Raw genomic sequence first — 13,484 nt, forward strand, 5'->3', positions numbered from 1 at the left:
GATAAAGTGCTTCTCAGATAAGGTCAAGTTCAAGGAGTTCATCATCACCAAGCCCTTATTATATGAAATGTTAAAGGGACTTATATAAGAAAAAGATGATGAAAAATATTAACAGTGAAAGGACAGCAAACACACAGTTATTAACAACCACACCTAAAACAAAAGCAAACCAAGAGAACAGCTAGATCAGGAGTGGAACCATAGAAATGAAGATCACATGGAGGGTTAGCAACAGGGAGGGGGGAGGAGGAGAAGGGGAGAGAAGGCACAGAAAATAGCATAGACAGTTGGTAGAAAATAGATAGGGGGAGGGCGAGAATAGTGGGGGAAATATAGAATCTAAAGAACTTGAGACACGTGGTTATAAACTAAGGGGGGGAGAATGGTGGGGGAGGGAGTGTGCGGGTGGAGGGGAATGAAGTGGGGGAATAGAACAACTGTAATGGTATAATCAATAAAATATATTTTTAAAAAATACCATAAATAAGTATAAATAAGCAAATCTGAACTACAGATAAAAGCATTAATTCTGAAATTATAAATAGCCAAAATTGCTCTTAGAAGAGGTAGAAGAATGAAGAGCATACAGTTTAAACTGTAATCAAAGACCCACTCCTTTAAAAAGTATACCTGATCCTGTTGATTCTCAGGTTCCTACTCTTTTCCCTTTAAAAATGCATGTAATTTTCACATTCACTTCATGATATGAAGTTGACTGGTTTGACTAGCTATAAAATAATGTTTTAAATTATTTAATTCCATATAATTACTCATTCTTTAGGAAAATGAATTGTACATATTCTGGAGTTTTGGATAATCTTGGGTAAACCACCCACTATTCACATAGACAACTACCCTGATGGACACACAGCCCCAGCCAGCATTTTTGTAATGAAGTACAGGTGTTCCTGGGGAATCTCAGCCAGTCACACCTTGCTAAATTCTTGCCAGTTTCCCTCAGCAGGCTTCCTGATCTCCATACTATGAAATGTGTGTATCAGCACATGAATCTTCTTGTGCAGGACATGACTAACAGTATGGAATCACCGCCCAATTTGTTCTGAAAGGTAGATTCAAGTAATAGTTGTCAAAGCCAACTTTATACTAGCAAAGCAATTCTTTAAAATGGAATAACTCCCTAGAATTCCAGGGGAATTGGCTTTCACAGAATCTTCCACATCTCACCAGCAGGCTGGGCCAGGGCTGGGAAACATGTTTGTTCCACACTATGGATGATATTGTCCACAAATGCAGCTTTGTATAAATGCAAGATTTTGTTTGCTGCATACAATGAAGAAATGTGTATGTGCACATGGTATGCACTCATGTGCATCTGTGCATGGGTGCACATGTGTATGCACACTTCATGCATGTGTATGTCTGTGAATGTGCACATGGGATGAATATGTGTGTGTTTGTGGGCACGTGTATGTATATTTGCAATGGGTGCTTAGGATTCATAGAAGCAGAAGCCCGCTTATTCTAGAGTGATGCTGAGTGATTCCATCACTGACAGGGTGCTTGTCATTTCTCTCTTCACTATCTATCAAGTCCCCCAGAGCATTGTTTTTAGCCTCCATAAAACCACTGGATGAATCTGCACCAAAATGTGGGGAAAACGAACTCCTCAACGTGCCCAGTGGTTTCCACAAGCTGATAAGCTGACACTCAGGATATTTTGCGATGTGTTTGGGCTCTATCAATGTCTCCTCACCCCTTTGTTCTTGATGTTCCATTATGCTCACTATCAGTTCTGACAGCCTAAACTGAACTTGATCCGGACAGTTTATTCTTTAAATGAATGATCTTTACATCTTCTGACATCTCTTCCATTCTCCCTGAAATGTACTCTTCAACATCTGGCAGCGCCAGTTGTAGCTGCCAGAACTTTCTTAATTCAATAATCAAAACAGGTGCCAGGAAGCAAATCTATGACTGTTAATTTCTCAAGCCCTACTTCTCCTTTCCATCTACCTAAATTGTTTGGAAAGGAATGTCAGCTCTCTGCTCAGCCAATTCAAGGTTATAAGAAATAGAAAAAAAGAAAGAAAAAGAAAAAAACACAACTTGTTACTCAGAATATTTTTAAACCTCTTCTTGAAATGAAGCTTTGCTTTATTTTATCCTTTGGTTAGAATAAACAAAGGTTAAGCAGGGCTCAGAAGGAAAGTCTGCTTTTATTTTCTAAGAATGTGCTTCTCAGAGCATACAAAACGAATCCCTTGCATCAGATTACCAGGAAATCTTTTTGATTACATAATTTCGGGCCTCAACACAAAGGTATAGATTCAAAATATGAGGTGAGAGAGCAAAAATGTGCATATTTATTCAGTCCCCTGGATGAGTCTTGGCATAGTAAAATTTGAAATCAATTGATCTAAAGATTTTTACCCAAAAGAAACAAACAAAAATATCAAACTGGGGTCACTTAAAATACAAAGGTAATTCAATTTAGTCTCCCTTTCTCTCCCCCTTTGAGGAATGTATAACAGCCAAGTGAGTTCTTTTCAAGATAGAATGGAGGAGGGGGCATAAAACTTTATTCAGTAATGATAATAAATCCTGAAAAATAAACTTCTAGTTTTATTTTATGTTCAGTTAGGGGATTAGTGAACAAGAATAGAAAGACAATAATGAAAAGGGAAGAAAAAAAGGAGAGCAAGGACAGAAAGAAATTTACCTTTTTGAGTAATTTCTACATGACAGGCACTGATTTAAACATTTCACATGGGTTATCCTTTTTTATCCAAGGGAAAGAGAGAATGATAGAACAGAGAGACAAGACACAGAGAAAGATAAGGAGAACTAGAGATAGAAAGAGAGGATGTGTTAAACAGATTTGGGGGAAGCAAGACACAGAAAAAGACCAAGACAAAGAAACAGAAATGCAGACACAGTAAGAGAAAAATACACAGTGATACTCAGAGAGATATAGGGAAAAATCAAGAGTCATAACAATCCAGAGGGAGTGACAGTATGTTGTAGACCACTCTACCTGGTTCTAGGAATTGTAACTCTACACCCTGTGGCTAAGGGCAATGATGACCTCTGGAATGTGAGCCGCAGAAGACAAAGCTTGTCTCTGGTAGCAAATGCTGCCTCAGTTTCCTCCCTGCCCTCAAAGCATGGTCGTGGCAAGTAAGACCCCTCAGAGGAGGAGCAACCTAGGCCAGACACGACCACTTGGGAGGCCATCATGGAAGGACTTGAGGGGCTGCAACAAAGAGCAATGGACTCTACCCCCGCCCCAGCTTTGACATAGCCCAAGGCCCCATGTCCTCTGGGAGAAGTGCTTCCTAGCTCTAATCCCCTTAAACCTGAATACCTGATGGGGAGGGGTGCAGCTCCTTGCCTTGCTAGAGTGTGTCCTGGGGAAAAATCTGGCATCACAAAGACTTCCTGATAAACTTTTGAAATCTGCTCTGCTAAGAGTGCTTTCACTCATGTTAAGGGTTCTAGCAGGAAACCCTAAAACTCTGTTCCTAAAACACTCTGACTCAAACTAAGCCCTCAGATTTCTTTGAAATGTTATCTACTGTTTGATCCTTGCCGGCCTGCATTCCTATGTATTACAACCCAATAAAAGCCCTTGGAGGAAAGGGCTCAATGCCTCCCCCCCCACACCCCACCCCGCCCAAGAAACTGGCCACTGCTCACAGCCTTTTTTCCCTGAGAAACTGTCCACTGCTCAAGGCCTTTTTCCTCTGGGAAAATGGCCACCTCTCCTCCCCAGGCAGATGACATCCTGTCTCAGTCATGTTTACTTTCATCTGTGGCACACGGGGGTACTTGCGAGGAAAGTTGCCCCCACAACAGTACAGAGAAATACTGTATTAGTCATCTCAAGCTGCCATACCAAAGTACCACAGACTGAGTGGCTTAAAAAATAGGCTTTTACTTTCTCACAGTTATGGAGGCTAAATGTCCAAGATCCAAGGTTGGTTTCGTCTATGGGTCAGTGTCTTCCTCTCTCCTGGTTTTGTAGATGTCCATAGTCTCCCTGGGTCTTCACATTGTCTTCCCTCTGTACCTATTTATGGCCAAAATCCTCTACTTGTAAAAACAATAATTATATTGTATTGATACAAGCCCTAATGACCGCATGTTAACTTTATTATTATAAGGATGCTATCTCCAAATACAGTCATATCCTGAGATACTGTGAGTTAGGATTTAAACATAAAGATGTGGGCTGAAGGGAATACAATTCAGCCCATAACAAATACTAAGGAGACAGAGGGAAAAAGTAATGAAGGGATCCAGATAAGATTCTCAAAAGAGAAAGACTAAAAGGGAGATGGAGAAACTAAAATAATTCTTCAATAAACTTTGAAGTCACCTTTAGTTGGGATTCCACTCCTCTGTCTGCATAGGCAGTGGATTTCAGAGTCTTATTTGGGACTTGTAAAATGGTATTAAGGTGACTAATCTTGTTTGTTGTTAATAGGTTTCCATCAACTTTCATATTCCTTGGCCCTATTAAGCTTCAACCATTTGCAATCCCGTTATTCCACTCTATGCCCTTCAGCTTAATTTATCAGTGGAAAAACTATATCTGACCATCAAATTACATATAAAGAGGACATTGCTAACCCCTGGTGGCAATTCACTTAAATTGTAAGCATAGTATTTTAAGGGAATCATCCTAACTTCATAAACTCCAAAATCTAATATGGAATTATTTTGCAATTTGACTTCAGGCTAATATTAAAGAATTCCTTACTATTTTGACGTTACCTTCAAGTTGTAATATTTTAATGATGTATAAGAGAGAGCCTATACCACATAGATTTAGAATATTCCTGGCCACACTACGTAAAAGAGTCATTAATACCATATTATTGGAAATCCTCCAGGGTAGAAGAGAAAAATGTGTCTTGTTTTCTACTTTCCATGGTTGAAGGAAGATTAACAGTAACCTGAAACCTAAGGGAAAAGATGTTCCCAGATGCCCAAGCATGAAGTTGGTTGGAATGGCTTGGTGGAAGGTAAAAAAACTATAGTGCAGTAACTCTCAAATATCAGTGTGTGCAAGAATCTTCTGGGAAGTTCACTAAAAGTATAGATTCCTGGTAGATGTTTTTAATGACTAAATGAAAAATGAGATGTATTAATCTACACTCATACTAGAAATCCAAAGACTCAGGTACAAGTACTCACCAAATCAAATGTTAAGAAACCAAAGAATGCTGGAGATGTTAATGCTGACAGTTATACCTCCTTATCAATTCCTCAACTACATAGTAGGGTATGAATACAGCCCAAAGGCTTGCCACATAGATTGTATAAAGCTATGTAAAATGGACTTACAGCCAAGATGGAGACATAAGCAGATACTCTTCACTTACTCGCACAACCAAAAGAAGGATAATAACCAATTTAAAAACAAACAAAAACAGAACTGCCAGAAAGTCTAACTGTGTGGAAGTCTGAAGAGTTAGAGGAAACACTCATCCAGACTGGTAGGAGGGGTGGAGATAGGTGCCTAGGACAGAGAGGATGTGTGGCCATGGTGGCAGCTGGTAGACCAGGAAGTCCCACATTCACCTACAGATAAAGCTGGAGGAACAACTGGGGAGAGAGACAGACCACATGACCCAGGGTTCCAGTGAAAGAAAATAAGCCTAAAAACTTCTGACTGTATGAGGAAAATAAACATCTCAAAACTGTGGGGATTGGGGCAATGGGAAAAACTCCCAGTCTCACAGGAAAGTCTGTTGGAGGGGCCCAAGGAATCCTAGAACATACACAAATGCACCCATATGGGAATCAGCACCACAAGGGTGGAATTTACTTGTGGGTAGTGAGGGAAGTGACTGAAAGTGGGGCAACAGTCAAGCAAGTGGCATTGTTCTCCCTCTGATTCCTCCCCCACATATAGCAGAGCAAAGTGGATTGCCCAGCCCTGGCAAATACCTAAGGCTCTGCCCCTTACAACATAACAGGTGCACCAAGACACAAAAATATGGCCCAAATAAAGGAGCAGATTAAAACTCCAGAAAAAGAACTAAACAATGAGGAGATAGCCAACCTACCAAATGCAGAGTTCAAATCACTGGTAATCAGGATGCTCAGAGATAGGATTGAGTACATACATAAAATAAAGGAAGAAGTGAAGGCTATACAAAGTAAAAAAGGGACAAATATACAGGGAACTAACAGTGAAAGGAAGGAAACTGGGACTCAAATCAACAATTTGGAGCACAAGGAAGAAAGAAACATTCAACCAAAACAGAATGAAGAAACAAGAACTCAAAAAAAAAAAAAATGAGGAGAGGCTTAGGAATTTCCAGGACAACTTTAAACGTTCCAACATTCAATTCATAGGGGTGCCAGAAGGAGAAAAGGAAAAGCAAGAAATTCAAAATTAATTTGAAAAAATAATGAATGAAAATCCCCCAATCTAGTGAAGGAAATAGACATGCAAGTCCAGAAACCTCAGAGAGTCCCAAAGAAGTTGGATCCAAGGAGTAACACACCAAGCCACATTATAATTAAATTACTCGAGATTAAAGATAAGGAGAGAATCTTAAAGGAAGCAAGAGAAAGGGAGAGAGTTACCTACAAAGGAGTTCCCATAAGACTATCAGCTGATTTCTCAAAAGAAATCTTATAGGCAAGAAGGGACTGGAAGTATTCAAAGTCATAAAAAGCAAGGACCTGTATCCAAGATTACTCTATCCAGCCTAGCTATCATTCAAAATGGAAAGGCAGGTAAAGTGCTTCCCAGATAAGATCAAGTTAAAGGAGTTCATCATCACCAAGCCCTTATTTATGAAATGTTAAAGGGACTCATTTAAGAAAAAGAAGTACATCAAAACTATGAACAGTAACATGACAACAAACTCACAACTATCAACAACTGAACATAAAAAAGAAAACAGACAACTAAGCAAACAACTAGAAAGGTAACAGAATCCCAGAAATGGAGATCACAAGGAGTATTATCAGCAGGGCAAGGGTGGGGATAGAATGGGGGAAAGGTACATGAACTAAGAAGCGTAATGGGTAGATACAAAATAGACAGTGGGAGGTTAAGACTAGTATAGAAAATGTAGAAGCCAAAGAACTTATATGTATGACCCATGGACATGAACAAAGAGGGTGGATACTAGAGAGAGGAGGGTGCAGGGATGAAGGGGGAGAAAAAAATGGGACCACTGTAATAGCATAATCAATAAAATGTACTTAAAAAGTTTTAAAAATGGAATGATGTAAAATAAATGCTTAACACAGAGAGACACAATAAATACCAGACACTCAGAGTTCTAATGTATAAATACACCTGCTCACTCCAACTCCTATTCTATTAAACATTCTACTTATTTAAAATATGTAATAACCTTCATATTGACAGACACAAGAAACTCATGGGGGTAATTTTCCAAGTCTAGAGTCCACTTTTCCAATCTCGGAGTGAGTGGCTCTGACTATTCCCACTTTCAGCCAAATACCCACACATAGAACTTCCTGAATCATTCAGGTAGTCTGGATGCCCTCTGTGGCTCATTTACCACCATTGTCTATGATTTATTTTCTTTGTACCCCCAAGAAGTCAACAGTCAGCTTTGGGGATCTCTGTTGATCTCCATGTTGGACTATAAACTAATATATTCATTTTTGCTTAAAACTCACTGCACATATGGTTTTCTCCTATTAAAGAAGTGTTGCACAAATAAGATTATGTTCAACAGTCCTCTAAATCAGCCCGTTTAAGAATGGTGGGTAAGGACTTTCAGAGAAATCTCATGAGCTTCAGAGTCTGAGTTCAGGCATTTACAACAAAATGGTCTTTAGAAAAGCTACAGTGGATTGGTAGTGTCTCATACAAGTCACTGATTGAGGAAAATTCACCTGTGACATATTGCTACTCTCATCACCTTGAGTAGTTCTTGATAATGCCAGTTTTATTGCTACTCCTGCTGCCATTGCTATAGTAATAACTATTAATATCAGTAATCATTATCTCAAAAATACCCTGGTTGATGTGGCTCAGTGGATTGAGTGCCAGCCTATGGACCAAAGGGTTGCTGGTAAAATTCCCAGTCAGGACACAGGCCTCAGTTGCAAGCCAGGTCCCCAGTACGGGGCACACGAGAGACAACCGCACATTGGTGTTTCCCTCCCTCTCTTTCTCCCTCCCTCCCCCTCTGCCTAAAATTAAATAAATAAAATCTTTTAAAAAATAATAGCTAACATTAACATGAGCTTCCTATATGTCAGGCATTGTGCTAATTGCTCTGTCAATATTCTCTCATTTAATACTAAAACTAAAACTAGGAGCTACTAACCATTATTCCCATTTCACTGATTTAAAAAAAAGAAGAAGAAGAAGAAGACTTAAAGAAAGCAGATACCTTTACCACAGGTCACAGCCAATGCATTGGGTATCCAGTCCAGGTTTGCCTGACTCCAAGTGCAGTGCCCATCCCATAATGCCCAAGATTCCCAAATCTGAGTATGAGAACTCCTCTATCACATTAAACTTGAGCCAACCCTCAGGTAATAACAGTTACATTTTTAGTTTGTGTGGATAAAGAAAATGCATAGTAGCAGAAAGTGGCTACGAATTCTGCAAATGTGTGAATGACTTTCATTTTGCTAATCACAGCTGCATCTGCAGACAGGGGTATTCGTGTGGCACAGGTTACTGGAGCTAAACCAACACTCAAATGACAGTGGGTGTAACAGATGAATTCAGGGAAATGTTTTAGTGATGCCAGTGCCCATCAAAGTCTGCTGCTCTCAGTTCCAAATGGGCTGAAGGACACCATAGCCAAAGATGGAGTTTAGAATTCAACCAATTCCCCCCTCATGTTGCTGGAGAAAAATGGAACTGGGGGTGGGGGGAGGTTTAAAAACCAGTTCAAGGTCCCATAGTATTATAAGTTAAGGACAGATCAAACTGGTCTCATAATTCCTAATATAACACTTTCAGTGTAACACAGTTTATAAAATGATCAGCTCATGCTTTAAAGTCCTGACTATCCAGCCCTGGCTGGCGTGACTCAGTGGACTGAGTGCTGGCCTGCGAATCAAAAGGTCAGTGGTTTGATTCCCAGGCAGGGCATGGGCTTGGGTAGCAGGCCAGTTCCCCAGTAGGAGGCTCATGGGAGGCAACCATGCACTGATGTTTCTCTCCCTTTCTTTTTCCCTTCCTTCCCCTCTCTAGAAATAAATAAATAAAATATTTAAAAAAATAAAGTCCTAACTATCCAGTTTCCTCATCCATACTTGTTCCATAGAATTGTGGTATGACCTAGATAGAGCAAGGGTCCTCAAACTAGAGCCCACAGGTCAAACCCAGCCCACCACCTGTTTTGTAAATAAAATTTTATTGGAACACAGCCCACCTCCACTATTTGTAAGTTGAGGATGGCTGTTTTTCCATTACAAGGACAGAATTGAATAGTGGTGGCAAAGACTACATGGCCTGCAACATTAAAAATATTTTCTATCTGGCCCTTCACAGATAAAGTTTGCTGACCAGTGATTTAAGGTGCTGTGAGAAATTTGCTTTTGCATCATCTGATCTCCCATAAAACACTCCGGAATATTCTGAGGTTTGTATTAGATACGTACAACAAATAGTTCTATCCAGATCTTCCAGAAAAGTTAGGTAGGAGAGAAGGGTAAGAGTAAACTTTCTGAGAAGAGAAAAGGGGGTATTTTTTGTCCTGCCAGAATCCCCTGCAGGGAACTTTGAGGGTCTTGGGAAGCCATGAGCTCCTCTGGGAGAAAACTGGTATCTCCTTCTCTGCATCCCCAGCTCTATGAATTTCTTTAACTGTACCATTAAAGGAATATTATGTGCTCTGTCAGTTGGACCACCTAAAACAATAACCACTGAAGTTTAAAATAATGAAGGATGGAATAAATATTAGAGTACCCTATACTCCTACAATATCAAAATTTGACTAGACATTATTAGAAGTGAGCTTTGGGACAACAGCATATGATAAAGCCCTTGACTTGGAGTTAAAGGCAGTGCAGAATCACCAACACAACCATCACTTAACTGTGTGGCTGTGGGTAAGCCATTCAGCCCTTCTGAGACATCCCATCTATGCTGTCTCTGAAACACTCTTGCTGACAAAATCCAGCTCTTTGTAGCTTCTCATGGCCAAATCCTCCTTGTCTATCAAATATCAGCTCAAATGTTACTTCCTCAGAGAGGTAGGTCTTCACTGCCTCCCACTCCCAATTATCCATCCCTCCACCCACCAGCTATCATTTTACACCATCCATTTCACCACTATTGAGTGTTACTTGTTAACTCTTTTTTTATGGTTTAATCATCTGTCTTCCTCCTGCTCTCCCACAGACTTTAGCTCCACAAGGACAAGGACTTTTTCTGCAATAGGCATCTCAATCTCAGAACTTAAAAACAAGCCTGGCAGGTAGTAAGCACTCAAAAATACCTGTTGAATGAGTAAGTGAATGAATGCATGTGTTAATGAATTTCCTGCCTCATGGGGCTGTCAAGAGCATCTTACAAGATAATGATTTATGAACTGTTATATGAATGTTACCTGTAAATTATAATTTTATCCCAGTGCCCACTTGAGAATTGAATATGCCTACTCAAGCAAAAAAAATCTGAATTAAAATATTCACTAGTTATTAAATATTACAATAAAAATACTGTTGATCTACCATATTATATTTGCTCCCTTCGAATGCTGCAGAGAATTCTGAAAGAACAGCACACACATGCACAGGTACTCTGACTTTAGCCCATGAAATTACACTAAATTACCTGCTTGTTATCCCGAAGCATAGACAAACTAATTGATAGCAGAGTTGCTCACCTAGCTTGAACACAAATATTTATCTGTCCTTACATATAACCTCAATTGTAGAATGGGGGATGAGTGTGGGCTGAAAGGCAAGCTTCATGTTCAGAGCTTCCTTCTCCCACCTCACAGGGCTTTGCATGTGTCCCTCTGCTTCTATCCCCTCTCCCCAGCCCTGTTCCACTTCTCCTGACTCTTATTCATTGCATTTCTGCTAATGGTCCAGTCATCAGAAAGCCCTTTCTGACCTCCACCCCTAGAGTGGGTCAGATCCTTCACTATGCATAATTAACCTGCCTACTATGGTTCAAAATATTAATAAATTTAATAATTTAGATAAACCCAACATGGGTTGAGTTTTCCCTGGCCCCTCCATGGATTTGCTTAAATATGGATGAATCCCCAATACTATGATAGCCCAAATTCTTCCCCTCTATTTCTAGGAGTTTTAGAGACCACTTCATGCTTCTCTCTGCTTCTCCCACACACTATCTTGAAGAACCACAGGCTGTTCTACTTTGCATCCATCATGCACAAATGACAGCCTCATCTGGTGACATGTTACCAATATCTCATGCTAGCTCCTGGCACGAGTTATGGAAGACATAGGGGTGCACAGGGAAGGTCTGATTATCACTTCTGTTAATGGTAATAAGCAAATCCGCATCACTGTCTCCACATTCTCTTGCCCCTCCTCTTGTCTTAGCACTAACATAATTTTTTTCCTTACAAAAAGGGCAGGTCTTCCTACTTTTAAGTCCTCTCTGACACAAACCAGAGCCATCAAGGAAATTTTCTGAGTAAACACAGTGTTCACTAATTTTTTAGGTTAAAAAACTCCTTCCAGATTTTACTTTGCCATGGGATCTTCTATTTGCAAGAAAGTGGTGGCCAAAAGATGTTCCTATTTACAAAGGAGGCAGTTACCTCTCTAGGGTGGTCAGCAAGAGGCATACAAAACTATATCTTGATTTCCAAAACCTGTCAATACTAACATGCCTGAAATTATTATCATCGCTTGACTATGTCAACATTTCAAATCCACATGGGGTAAGGTAGCCTCTCAGATTCTGACTCTGATACCATTGTTGATCACCAGCTAAGATTCTGCTGTACGGGGTGAGAAGAACTCCCCCCTCAGCACCAAGCATTTCTCAGACACCAGCGGGGTGTCCCACAGCTGAACTCAATTCTGACGTTATCTACCTGTAGACAGTGCCAGATCCCACAAGTTAAGGTCTCAAGTGCCAAGTGCAAGTCTAGGTTGTCACCAATGCTTTCTTTCAATCAGCTGGCTACAAGTAGACATTTCCAAAGACCCCTCTTGGGGTTTGATTAATTTTCCAGAGTGACTAACAGAACTCACAAAAATATTTTACTTACTAGATTACCAATTATTTTTAATATAAGAATATAACTCAGGAACAGCCAGGTGGAAGAGATGCACAGGGCAAGGTATGGGTAAAGAGCATGGAGCTACCAATGCCCTCTCCACTCAAACCACTCTCCTCAAATCTCCATGTGTTTAGCAACCTCACCAACCCAGAAGCTTCCCAAACCTCGTCCCTTTGGGTTTTTTATGGAGGCTGCAGTACATAGTCATGATTGATTAAATCATTGGCCATTGGTTATTGAACTCCATCTCCAGCCACTGTCACCTCCCCAAATGTCAGGGGTGGGACTGAAAGTTCTAACCCTCCAGTCACATGGTTGGCTCCACTGGCAACCAGCCCCCACACTTAGGTGTGAGCCAAAAGTTTACCCATTAACATAACAAGAGACACTCTCATCACCTGGTATTAAGTATTAGGAGCTCTGTACCAGGAATAGGACAAAGGCCCAAATATATACTTCGTGTTATACAATATCACAGCCTCAGTTCCCTCATTTGTCAAATGGGGATAGTAATGCCAACCTTATTAAATGCCATCTCCTTTTCCTACACAGCTCATTCTGTTCTTCTCTGCAAAAAAAAAAAAATAAAGAAATACATAAATTTCAAAAAATAAAAATAAAATTTTAAAAAATGATTCTCAAACTGTGAAATTGGAGTTGATCCTTAAGTGTCATGAAAGGTCAGGTGCCAAGATGGACCTGACTAGGGTTTTTTTGTTTGTTTGGGTTTTTTTTTTTTTTTGCAAGTGCTTTGAATTTATAGAAAAGGGTATACCAACTCAGGGCCCCAGAACCTACATCCTTGGGGCCCTAGACCTTAGAAGAAACCAGAGATCAGTGCAGATGGCAGAATGCCTTGCCCCCATTTTCCCTCTGGGGTGTGATTTGAGCAGCAAGACAAGCTGTCTGTCATCTGCTCTATCAGAATCCATTCACCCATTGCTAAGTCTGAGAGGGATGTCTCTAACCTTCAATGCTAGGTAGCAGCTTGGTCCTTCCTCCTTCCTCATAAAATACAACTTTCTTCTGTTTTTGAAAAGAACTGAATTATGACCATTCTAACTAGGGCTGTCGCTGCTGCATTTACCTGCAGAACCCAGACAGAGGGTGAGTTTCCTGCCACCTTTCAAAGCACCAGCATCAACATGGTTTGAGCACTGTTGTGTCCCTTAGGAATCAGTCTTTCAGCCTGAAGCATGATTTATTAATTTCACTGCCATGACAAGGTCATTTATCAAAATTCCCTCAACAGTTCAATTAGGAATGGCCTGCCTCCCAAATTGGGGTTGGTTT

The sequence above is a fragment of the Sturnira hondurensis genome, unplaced genomic scaffold (assembly GCF_014824575.4).
Source record: "Sturnira hondurensis isolate 20B ecotype Veracruz unplaced genomic scaffold, ASM1482457v3 Scaffold0020579, whole genome shotgun sequence".
NCBI classification, from domain to species: domain Eukaryota; kingdom Metazoa; phylum Chordata; class Mammalia; order Chiroptera; family Phyllostomidae; genus Sturnira; species Sturnira hondurensis.